General features: G+C 43.3%; 1 long non-coding RNA gene across 1 annotated transcript in view; it reads right to left on the bottom strand.

The window, feature by feature from the left end:
• The window catches only part of LOC149123006 (uncharacterized), an 11023-nt gene extending 2321 nt beyond the window's left edge, over window positions 1-8702 (bottom strand). Inside the window, exons 1-2 of the long non-coding RNA XR_016218515.1 lie at window positions 8650-8702; window positions 3601-3743 (exon numbers count right to left, since the gene is read on the bottom strand). This is a non-coding gene — a long non-coding RNA (uncharacterized LOC149123006). The remainder of the gene's footprint in view (window positions 1-3600; window positions 3744-8649) is intronic.
• Between the last annotated feature and the right edge of the window lie 1356 nt (window positions 8703-10058).

Here is a 10058-nt window from a genome sequence, read left to right as displayed (position 1 = left end):
TGTGGCATTCAGCAGGGGGCTATTACAATCCTAATTTTTTTTTCTAGACCACCTAATTCTAAGTTAAAATTAAATGTAATGAGAGCCACTTGGAGTTCTGAATATTTTAAAGCATAATTCCCACAGAAGGGATTCGACCTAAACTGCAGTGAGCATCAGTTGGCTAATTATAGCTGCATTTTATATTACAGCAGGTGTCAGATGCAGCCATCTCAATAAAGTCCACATAATACTCTGGGAAATAACAAAGACTTTTCTTTGAATGTGGGTACTAATTTCTGCTAGGTGTCATAGGAGCCTTGATACTTCTTATTGGCATTAACAAGAGCACTGCGGCACTCAGAAATGCTTTTTGCTTGGGATGAATTGATACTGTGAAGCACTTACCAGCCAGACTTGGCAGATGTCAATAGTTAATACTAGTGTTGCAGAGGTTGGAATACAATGCAGAGTCTTATGTAAATACTCCTAGATGATGGGCTGGTTTTGAGAGGCGCCCGCACTGCACTAACTCACTTAATGAAAGTTAAATAGATAGCAGTGGGGTATCTGCATTTACTTTGGCTCCTGCTTTACTGCAAGTCCTCCAGAAGTGCAGGGCAGATGCTAAGGCGGCAAACGAGGGGAACAAAGTGCCCCAGACTGGGATAAGGACTCGTGATGTTCACGGTGCTGTCCCTGCACTTGTCTGGGTGCTTCCCGTGACTGAAGTGACAGAGCGAGTTCAAAAGCACGCGTGAAGAGAAGCCCTCCTCGTCTTACTAAAAATCCGATTTAATTTAGAAAATCTGCACATGATGAAATGCAACTGGACAATGGGCTAGATGGTGGCGACTGGCCTGCATGCCTTTCTTCTTCTGAGAGTGACAGTTTGTCCAACCTATTGTAGTCACATTGGATCATAGCAGCTGAGACCAAAATGGAGGACCTTAACAACTGTGGTACAAAATACTCTCTCAGAAAGAGGAACCGGAACTCTACGCACGCTCCGCCTTGGCATCAGTTCCGGGATTTTGTTTGCTTGTTTGTTTGGTTGGTTGGTTTTCCTTTCCAATCTGGTTCACAGTTGGCAAAGCCAAGGCGGTTTGTCCTTAATTCTGATACCCAGCAAGAGCTTCGGGTTCTCCCTTTGTTAGATTACGATTTACGGCCATCTCATAGCGGACCTGGAGGGTGCTGCTGGCAATCAGCCGCGAAGTGGAGGACTTCAACACTCACTGGACGCGGAGTGAGCACTGGGAGGCACAAAGCACCGTCAAGCCAGCAGTGAAATCCAGGATGAGAAGGACGACCCAGGGCCTGTCCCCAGAGCGTGGACTACCTGTTCACAAAAGTCACCGTCCATCGCAACTCTTCTGGGGATTTCTGTCCGTTTCTTTTTGGATCAGTTGTGTTCATACATTTCCATGGAGCGCAGACGAAGCAGTGAGGCTATGCGAGAGGGCGCAGAGAAATCACCACAAAGGAACAGAGGGACTCAGCTGCTTTCAAGTGTCAGCTTACAGAGTTCCCTCCAATGTTCACGTGGGTTTTTAAAATTGAGTTTATTCATTTATTTATTGACAGGCAGAGTTAGACAGTGAGAGAGAGAGAGAAAAAGGTCTTCCTTCCGTTGGTTCACCCCCCAAAATGGCTGCTACAGCTGGCACGCTGCGCTGATCCGAAGCCAGGAGCCAGGTGCTTCCTCCTGGTCTCCCATGGTGTGCAGGGCCCAAGCACTTGGGCCATCCTCCACTGCCTTCCTGGGCCACAGCAGAGAGCTGGCCTGGAAGAAGGGCAACCGGGACAGAATCCAGCGCCCCAACCAGGACTAGAACCCGAGGTGCCAGCACCACAGGCAGAAGATTAGCCAAGTGAGCCGCGGCGCTGGCCTCATGTGGTTTTAATACAGATCCAAGGCCTCAACTGTGAATAATTCTTCTTCTTTCTTTCATAAATGAATGTTTATCTTTCATGGAAAATTTAGGAATAAATGAAAAGGAAAAATCTATATTTCTATGAGTTAGGCTCAGATAACAGTGTTTATATTATTGTATATATCATGTTTATTCTTTTTTAAAAATTTTTATTTACCTACTTGAGAGGCAGAGTTACAGAGAGAGAAAGGTCTTCCATCTGCTGGTTCACTCCCCAGATGGCCACAAAGGCTGGACCTGGCCTTATCCAAAGCCAGGAGCCAGGAGCTTCTTCTGGGTCTCCCATGTGGGTACAGGGGCCCAAACACTTGGGCCATCTTCCACTGCTTTCCCAGGCCAAAGCAGAGAGCTGAATGGGAAGAGGAGCAGCTGGGACTCTGGTGCCCATATGGGATGCTGGTACAGCATACGGCAGCTCAACCCACTACACCACAGCACTCGCCCCTATGTTTATTCTTTTTCCATTCGTGTGTGTGTGTGTGTGTGTGTGTGTGTATATATATATATATACACACATACATATGACGCATATGTGCATTTTAAGTAATGAGATGATACAATTATCTTTTTTTGCAATTATCTTTTAAAACAATCCTTATAAAATATTCAGAATATTGCTTTACTAAATATTCTTGCTCAACATCATTTCAGTGGTTATACAATATTCTAGTAAATATTTTATTTATTGGTACAATATTTTAACATTTTGTATTATTATACATTTACCATATCTCCAATTTTCTCCTACTATAAATCACAGTGTACTGGACACGTGTGTGCTAGATTCTTTTTCTAAGCCCCTGATTACTTGAGTATTCTTGGTAGTAGAATTGCTGTATAAAAGGATGTACGATTTTGATTAAATTTGCAGATTTTAAGACACTGTATCTTAAAGAAGGAAAATACCCTTAGTTTGAAATTCTTCATTCTTTTTATTTAGGTGTGAGATTTTAATCATTGATCAACTTCATAGTAAAAGTTAAGAGTTTGGGGGCCAGTGCTGTGGTGTAGAAGGTAAAGTTGCTACCTGCAGTGCTGGCATCCCATATGGCACCAGTGTGTCCCGGCTGCTCTACTTCTGATCCAGCTCCCTGCTGATGTGCCTGGAAAAGCAGTAGAAGATGGCCCTGGTTTTGGCCTGGCCCAGCTCCTGGCTACAGGCTTCTGGGTTTGGCCTGGCCCAGCCCCAACCCTTGTGGCCATTCCACCATGTCATTGAAGATTCTCTTTCTCTCTCTCTCTCTCTCTGTATCTCTCTATCTCTCTATCTCTATCTCTGCCTCTCCTTCTCTGTAGCACTGACTTTCAAATCAATAAATAAATCTTTAGAAAAAAGAGTTTCATTTAAAATACTAAGTTAGGAATAAAACAACATCTTCTTGTCACTGGGGAAATCAGTCGGTTATTATCTGCTTATAGGCAGCCTCTATAGCCATGAGATTTTCAGTAGAAACAGGATCTACACATGAACTGTATAGTACCAGGTGGCACAGTGTGAACAGCCAAAGCTACCAAGGTCATCATATAGACCCATAGAAGGAAAGAGTTGCGGTGCATATTTGAAAATTGCATATTAAAGGCTGTTGCTATATATCCAAATATGTACAGGAGAATATATACACATTCTTTAACTAGAATAATACCATTAACACAGTGACATGACTGAGAATGAAAGGGTCGTTACCTTTGGACTGTTTCCGGAGTAACTCATCTAATTTCAACCCGCCCTCCCTGTGGCTCAGGTACACCTTGGTGCATCAGGTCTCACGCTGCTGCACACACACAATGCTTAGCCCAGCTTTCTTCAAGCTTCTCCAGGCTGATCCTCTAGGGAGTAAAGGCATTAACATTTATGTTTTCCATTGAAAGTGAAACTTGGAAAGATTTTGCTTTAATAGAAAATTGGGGATAGGATATAATCCAGGAAATATCCTTGCCACATCTTAGGAGGAGAGTTCAAAAAGTTCACAGATGAACAGAATTAAAAGATAAATTGTGGGGGTTGGCACTGTGGCATAGTGGGTTAAGCTGCCATCTGTGGTGCCAGCATCCCATTTAGGCGCTGGTTCGAGTCCTGGCTGCTCCACTTCCAATCCTGCTCTCTGCTAATGTGCCTGGGAAAGCACAAGTGTTGGGCCCCTGCACTCACCTGGGAGACCTGGAAAAGGCTCCTGGCTCCTGGCTTTGGCCTGGCCCAGCCCTGACCATTTGGGGAGTGAAGCAGCAGACGGAAGATCTCTCTCTCTCTCTCTGTAATTCTGACTTACAAATAAGTAAAATAAACTTTTTTTAAAAAAAGATGAATTGTGGCACAAAATTTTTAAAATCCATGCACAGTTTTTCTTCATATGCATTTTATGAATATTTTGAAGACCTTTCATATAACTTAGTCATTAAATAAGTGGGAGAATTTAACTGAGCACTGTAACCCTGCGTCTAACCCTCCCACAGGGCTGATGCATTTCTACTTAGGAGTACTTTGTTAAGCACCTACGTCCTACCCTAGTAATGCATCACATAATTTAACATAGTCTCTCTCTTTAAGTCCCTCATTTCATAGAGTAGACACAGAATGAGAGAGTTGTCTGACACTTGGCATTCCTACATTCTGTCTGGGCTATGGGTCTGCCTGGTTTTGGAAGAACTACTTCTTTCTCACCTGTAAACATCAGTGGAAGTTAACACCTGAATGTGGTTAGGGAAAGAAGGACTGTGGGAGTTCCCCCAAGAAGGCATATTATTTCACGAAGGAGGGAGTGGGAAGATGTAGGGCACTAAAATAACCCAGCCAGTCCAAATAATGAAGCAAATGACAACAGCAAACCCCAGAGCAGGGAGAACAGGACATATCAGGAAAGAGAATGCATGCAAGAAACACTGGGCACACGGGCCCAACTGACTACTTGTCCCAAAGGCCAGTCCCTTGTGTGACGCCTTTATAAGCCAATCATACCCCCCTTTTTGTCTTTTACATGGACCAATTAGAATTGGCACACAGCCCTGGCTGATAAATACTGTTTCTTATTTTTCTACCCTCAGAAAAATTTCCAGAGTTTATAGTGAAAAATTAGAAGTAGGTTCCTCTCCCCTGAGCTCTTAGTTGAGAACCAGAGAAATACTTCCTAAAGATTGATTCACTTATTTGAAAGGTAGAGAGAGAGAGAGAGAGAGAGAGAGATTGATTCCACCTGCTGATTCAACACCCAAATGACTGTAATGGCTGGGTGCTCCACCCAGTTCTCCCACGTGGGTTCAGGGCCCCAAATACTTGGGCATCCTCCACTACGTTCCCAGGTGCATCACCAGGAAGCTGGATTTGGAGTGCAGTGACCAGGACTCCAGCTGCGCTCCCAAATGGGATGCTGGAGTCCCAAGTGGCAGCTGGCTGGGCCACAATGCCCACCTCCAAAGAGAAATATTTAGAGAATTAACACGACAGCCCACGAAATATTCTGAAATTTGTTTTGATAAGTAACTCTTATGTGTATTTTAGTTATTTGATTAAGTCCATTATTCACCACATAATCATTTACTAATGTTTTCCTATGTGCAAGAGACAGTACCGTAAAGGTGTCAATAAAATGGCTCTCCTTACCTTCACGAGGCTTACAACTTGGGAATGACCATGACAGCAAACACATGCCAGGGCATTATTCTATGTGCTTAACACAGTAACTCCTTCGATCCTCATCACAACCCTATGACACAGGAGTTATTATTGCCTCCGAGTGTGGGTGATGAGACAGAGCCATGGACTGCGAAAGCTTGCCTACTGTCTCACAGCTGCTGTGGGATGGAGCTGGAGTTTAGAAACTGAGCTGGTGGCCCTCCAGCCCAAGCTCCTAACCTCTACTCTGCCACTTCTACTGTTAAAGACTCAAACCTTGTGAAAAGCAGTTCTTACATACCAAGGTAGAGTCACTATCCACATTAAGTTCTTTATTTAGCTAAGTGTCAGAAGCACGGATCTTCTTTTTATGAGTTAATTAATTTCTATTTACTTGAAAGGCAGAGAATGAGAGAGTAAGAGAGAGAGAATAAGTTCACATCTACTAGTTCAATCCCCATATGCCTACAAATAGCCAAGGCTGTGCCAGGTTGAAGGCAGGAACCAGAACTCAGTTTGAGTTTCCCACGTGGGTGGAAGAGGATCAACTACTTGAGCCATCACCTGCTGCCTCCCAGGAAGCTGGACCGAGAAGTGGAGCCTGGCCTCGAATCCAGGCACTCTGATGTGGGTACACGTCTTAAACCACTGTGCCAAATGCCTGCCCCAGATCTTCTTAATTGTACCTGTACGAATGTATCTACAAGTTGTTAAAGTATTTACATATGCATAAACATCCATAACATGGATATAAATAGGTTATTTACATGTTTAGCAATTAAAGCTGTTCCTTACGAACACAAACTTCCTTAGTATTTTCTAATTACTTTTTTCCCTGATTCTGAGAAGGATATATTTGTTTTGAATATATAAAAATACTGAAAAATTTCAAAATTATCATTGATTCTATCACCCAAATATCTATTAAAATCATCATTCAGTTCATACCATAATGTTACAATTTTTATTGACATTAGGTAGAACACTGATACCAGCAAGTCCTATTTCACTATGTCACCAAGCAGGAGAATGCCAATTTTAATACATGTTATGAGGTTTCTTCTACTCCAATTTAGATACATAGGGATGTTTTTCAGTATATTATTGGTTTCTTGATAATTTACATTGCTATTGATTGGTGCAACACATAGCTACATTAATATAATCCCTAAAAACTGAGTGTGCACTAATTGTACATTTCACAGCTATTATACTTCATTTAACTGGGTGCATATTATTGGACACCCACAAGCAGGGCTGACTGGCCACTGCTTATTTAAGAAGCATCAACTTGCTTTTCTTTAAGCAAACAAAAAATTTTCCCTACCTCCTGTGTGAAATAAGACTTTAAAAAAAAGACTCACCTGATATTTGAAGGAGTTTGATTTTTAGAATTGCATTGTCCTTTTTTTCTTTTTAAAGATTTATTTATTTATTTGAAAGGCAGAGTTAAGAGAGAAAAAGACACAAAGAGAGAGATCGATCTTCTGTCCTGGTTCATTCAGAAATGGCCACAATGGCCAGAGCCGGGCCAGCTGAAGCTGGGAGCCAGGAGTTTCTTCCAGGTCTCCCACATGGAGGCAGGGGCCCAAGCAATTGGGCCATCTTCCACTGCTTTCCCAGGTGCATTAGCAGAGAGCTGGAGGGCAAGTGGAGCAGCTGGGACACAAACATACCCACATGGGAGGTCAGTGTCGCATGCAGCGGATTAACCACAACACTAGCCCCAGGATTGCAGTTAAAATGTAAATATTCTGGAATCTTAATAACCTTAACTAGTTTCAACCAATGTCTTTTTTTTTTTTTTTTTTTGGACAGGCAGAGTGGACAGTGAGAGAGAGAGACAGAGAGAAAGGTCTTCCTTTGCTGTTGGTTCATCCTCCAATGGCCGCTGTGACCCGCGCACTGCGCTGATTCAAAGGCAGGAGCCAGGTGCTTCTCCTGGTCTCCCATGCAGGTGCCTAAGCACTTGGGCCATCCTCCACTGCACTCCCTGGCCACAGCAGAGAGCTGGCCTGGAAGAGGGGCCACCGGGACAGAATCCGGCACCCTGACTGGGACTAGAACCTGGTGTGCCGGCACCGCAGGCAGAGGATTAGCCTATTGAGCCGCGGCGCTGGCCCAACCAATGTCTCTTAACTTGTAAACTGGAAAGAGCTTAGTTAGTGATCTGGAAAAGAAATCATGGCCTGGCGCTGTGGCGAGCAGGTGAAGCCACCTCTGGAGGTGGTTCCATGCCCGGAGAAGCAGGTTGAGGGCACATCAGTGTCCCCACACCAGGCACCCAGCTGACAGAGGAGGAATAGCAAGTGGAGAGAAGCTTGCCATCATCCGTACCTCCAGCTTGGAGATTTTGCTGGGAGCTGGGAGTGGGTGGGAATCAAATCATAAACCAGACGGTTTCTAATTTCTCTTTCCAGTTGACTTTCCAGTTGACTTCATTTGCAAGGGATTATGGAAAGGTTTAAAGGTGATCTCAAGAAAAGCAGAGGTTGCAATAAAAAGGCAACGGAAAGAGACTGGCGCTGTGGCATAGTAGGCTAAGCCTCCACTTGTGGCCGGCATCCCATAAGGGCGCCAGTTCATGTCTCTGCTGCTCCTCTTCCCATCCAGCTCTCTGCCTATGGCCTGGGAAAGCAGCAGAAGATGGCCCAAGTCCTTGGGCCCGTGTACCCATGTGGGAGACCTGGAAGAAGCACCTAGCTCCTGGATTCGGTCTGGCCGTTTGTTGTGGTCATTTGGGGAGTGAGCCAGCAGGTAGAAGACCTTTTACTGTCTCTAACTCTGCCTCTCAAATAAATATATAAAATCTTTTTTTAAAAAATATACACAACTTAAAAAAAAGGGAGTGGGAAGAGATTTGTGAATCTAATGAAGATATAACAATACTGGTTGCTGGCTAGTTTCCTGGAGAGAAAGGAGGACCAAGACAGCTAGGAGCAGGCCTCTTGGTTTCACAACAAATATCAAACTCTGACATCAGAAACAATTCCTTCAGAGGAGGCATGCTTTGTTTGGATTTATTTGTAGAGGAATTCATGACCCCAGAACACTGTCAGAAACAAAGAAAAATCACCCAGCAATTAGTGAAATTTAACAACCGGGTGTGGTCAGGGAAAAAGTTACCTTGGGCACACTCAAGCCGCATTTCCCTGAGGGTCAGTGTCAGCAATATAACACTATGGGAAGAAAACAGATGTCACAAAATTAGTCCAGCCTATCACTAAACAAATAAGCAAATAACAAGCAGGAACAAACCTTGCACCGGGAGGGAACTAGTATCCACATTTGCTCCAATAGGTTATCTAAAATGTGCAGTTTCTAACAACAAAAAAATGATTATACCTGCAAAGAAACAGGAAAATATAACCCAAGATACACAGGAAAGTGGAGGAAGCAAGCACCAGAAACTACCTGTGAAGGTGACCTGATGTCAGATTAACATAAAAACTATTTCAAAGCAGCTGTTATAAATATGTTCACAGAACAAAAGGGAAGCAGGAGTGAAGGAGTAAAGGTAGTACTATGACAACGTCACATCAAGTAGGAAATATCAAGAAAGACAATTTATATAAAAAATGGAAATTTTGGTGTTAAAAAGTACACACCAAAAGTTAAAAACACATAAGAGGGCTCTATGGTAGATTTAAATTGGCAGAGAAAAGAACTAGTGAACTTGAATATACATAAGTAGAGATTATGCAAGACAAAGAACAGAAAGAAAACAGAATGAAGAAAAATGAACAGAGCTTCAAAGAAAGCTGGATCACCATTAGGTGCACCGGGACACCAGTCATGGGAGTATCAGAAGGAGCAGGGAAAAAAGGAGAAGAGAAAAATCCCCAAGGAATAATAGCTGAAAAGCCCTCTAGTATATTGAAAAATAATAACCTGAACATCCAGGAAGCTTCTCAACAAATTCCAAATAGGACCCATTTAGAAAAACAAACAGACCCATTTAGAAAAAAAATGTCAAAAGTCAACATAAGGAGAAAATCTTGAAAGCAGCAAGATACAAGCCATGAGTCAGTTACAAGGGAACCTCAATAGGATTTTCAGCTGACTTCTTAGCAGAACCAGTGGAGGCCAAAGGCAGTGGGATAATACACAGGAACTTCAAAAAGTTTGTGGCGGATGGGTATCTGGCCTAAAGTTGAAGACTCCAGCTATGGTGCCTGTGTCCCACTTCAGCATACTTGGGTTTGCTCCTTGGCCTCAGGTCTTGATCCCAACTTCCTGCTAATGTGGACCATGGGAGGTAGTGATGATGACTTCAGTGACTGGGTACCTGCCACCCACATAAGAGACCTGCATGAAATTCTAGCTCCTGGCTTTGCCCACCCCAGCTCCCCAGCTGTCGTGGGCATTTGGAGAGTGGGCCAGCCAATGGGAGTGCTCTATCTCTTTTTCTCTCTCAAAACAAGTTTGTGGAAAAGTGGAATTTAAACATAAATTTATTTTGGTGTGAAAAATTTTGAACTTCATGCATAGATCTTTCCATAATATGCATTCAAGAATCCTATATTCTTGAATAC

This window comes from Oryctolagus cuniculus, chromosome 12 (genome assembly GCF_051225735.1).
Source record: "Oryctolagus cuniculus isolate XC-2025 breed Fujian yellow rabbit chromosome 12, ASM5122573v1, whole genome shotgun sequence".
NCBI classification, from domain to species: Eukaryota; Metazoa; Chordata; class Mammalia; order Lagomorpha; family Leporidae; genus Oryctolagus; species Oryctolagus cuniculus.
Note: the sequence above shows the minus strand (reverse complement) of the source record. Positions and strands in the feature narration are given on the sequence as shown.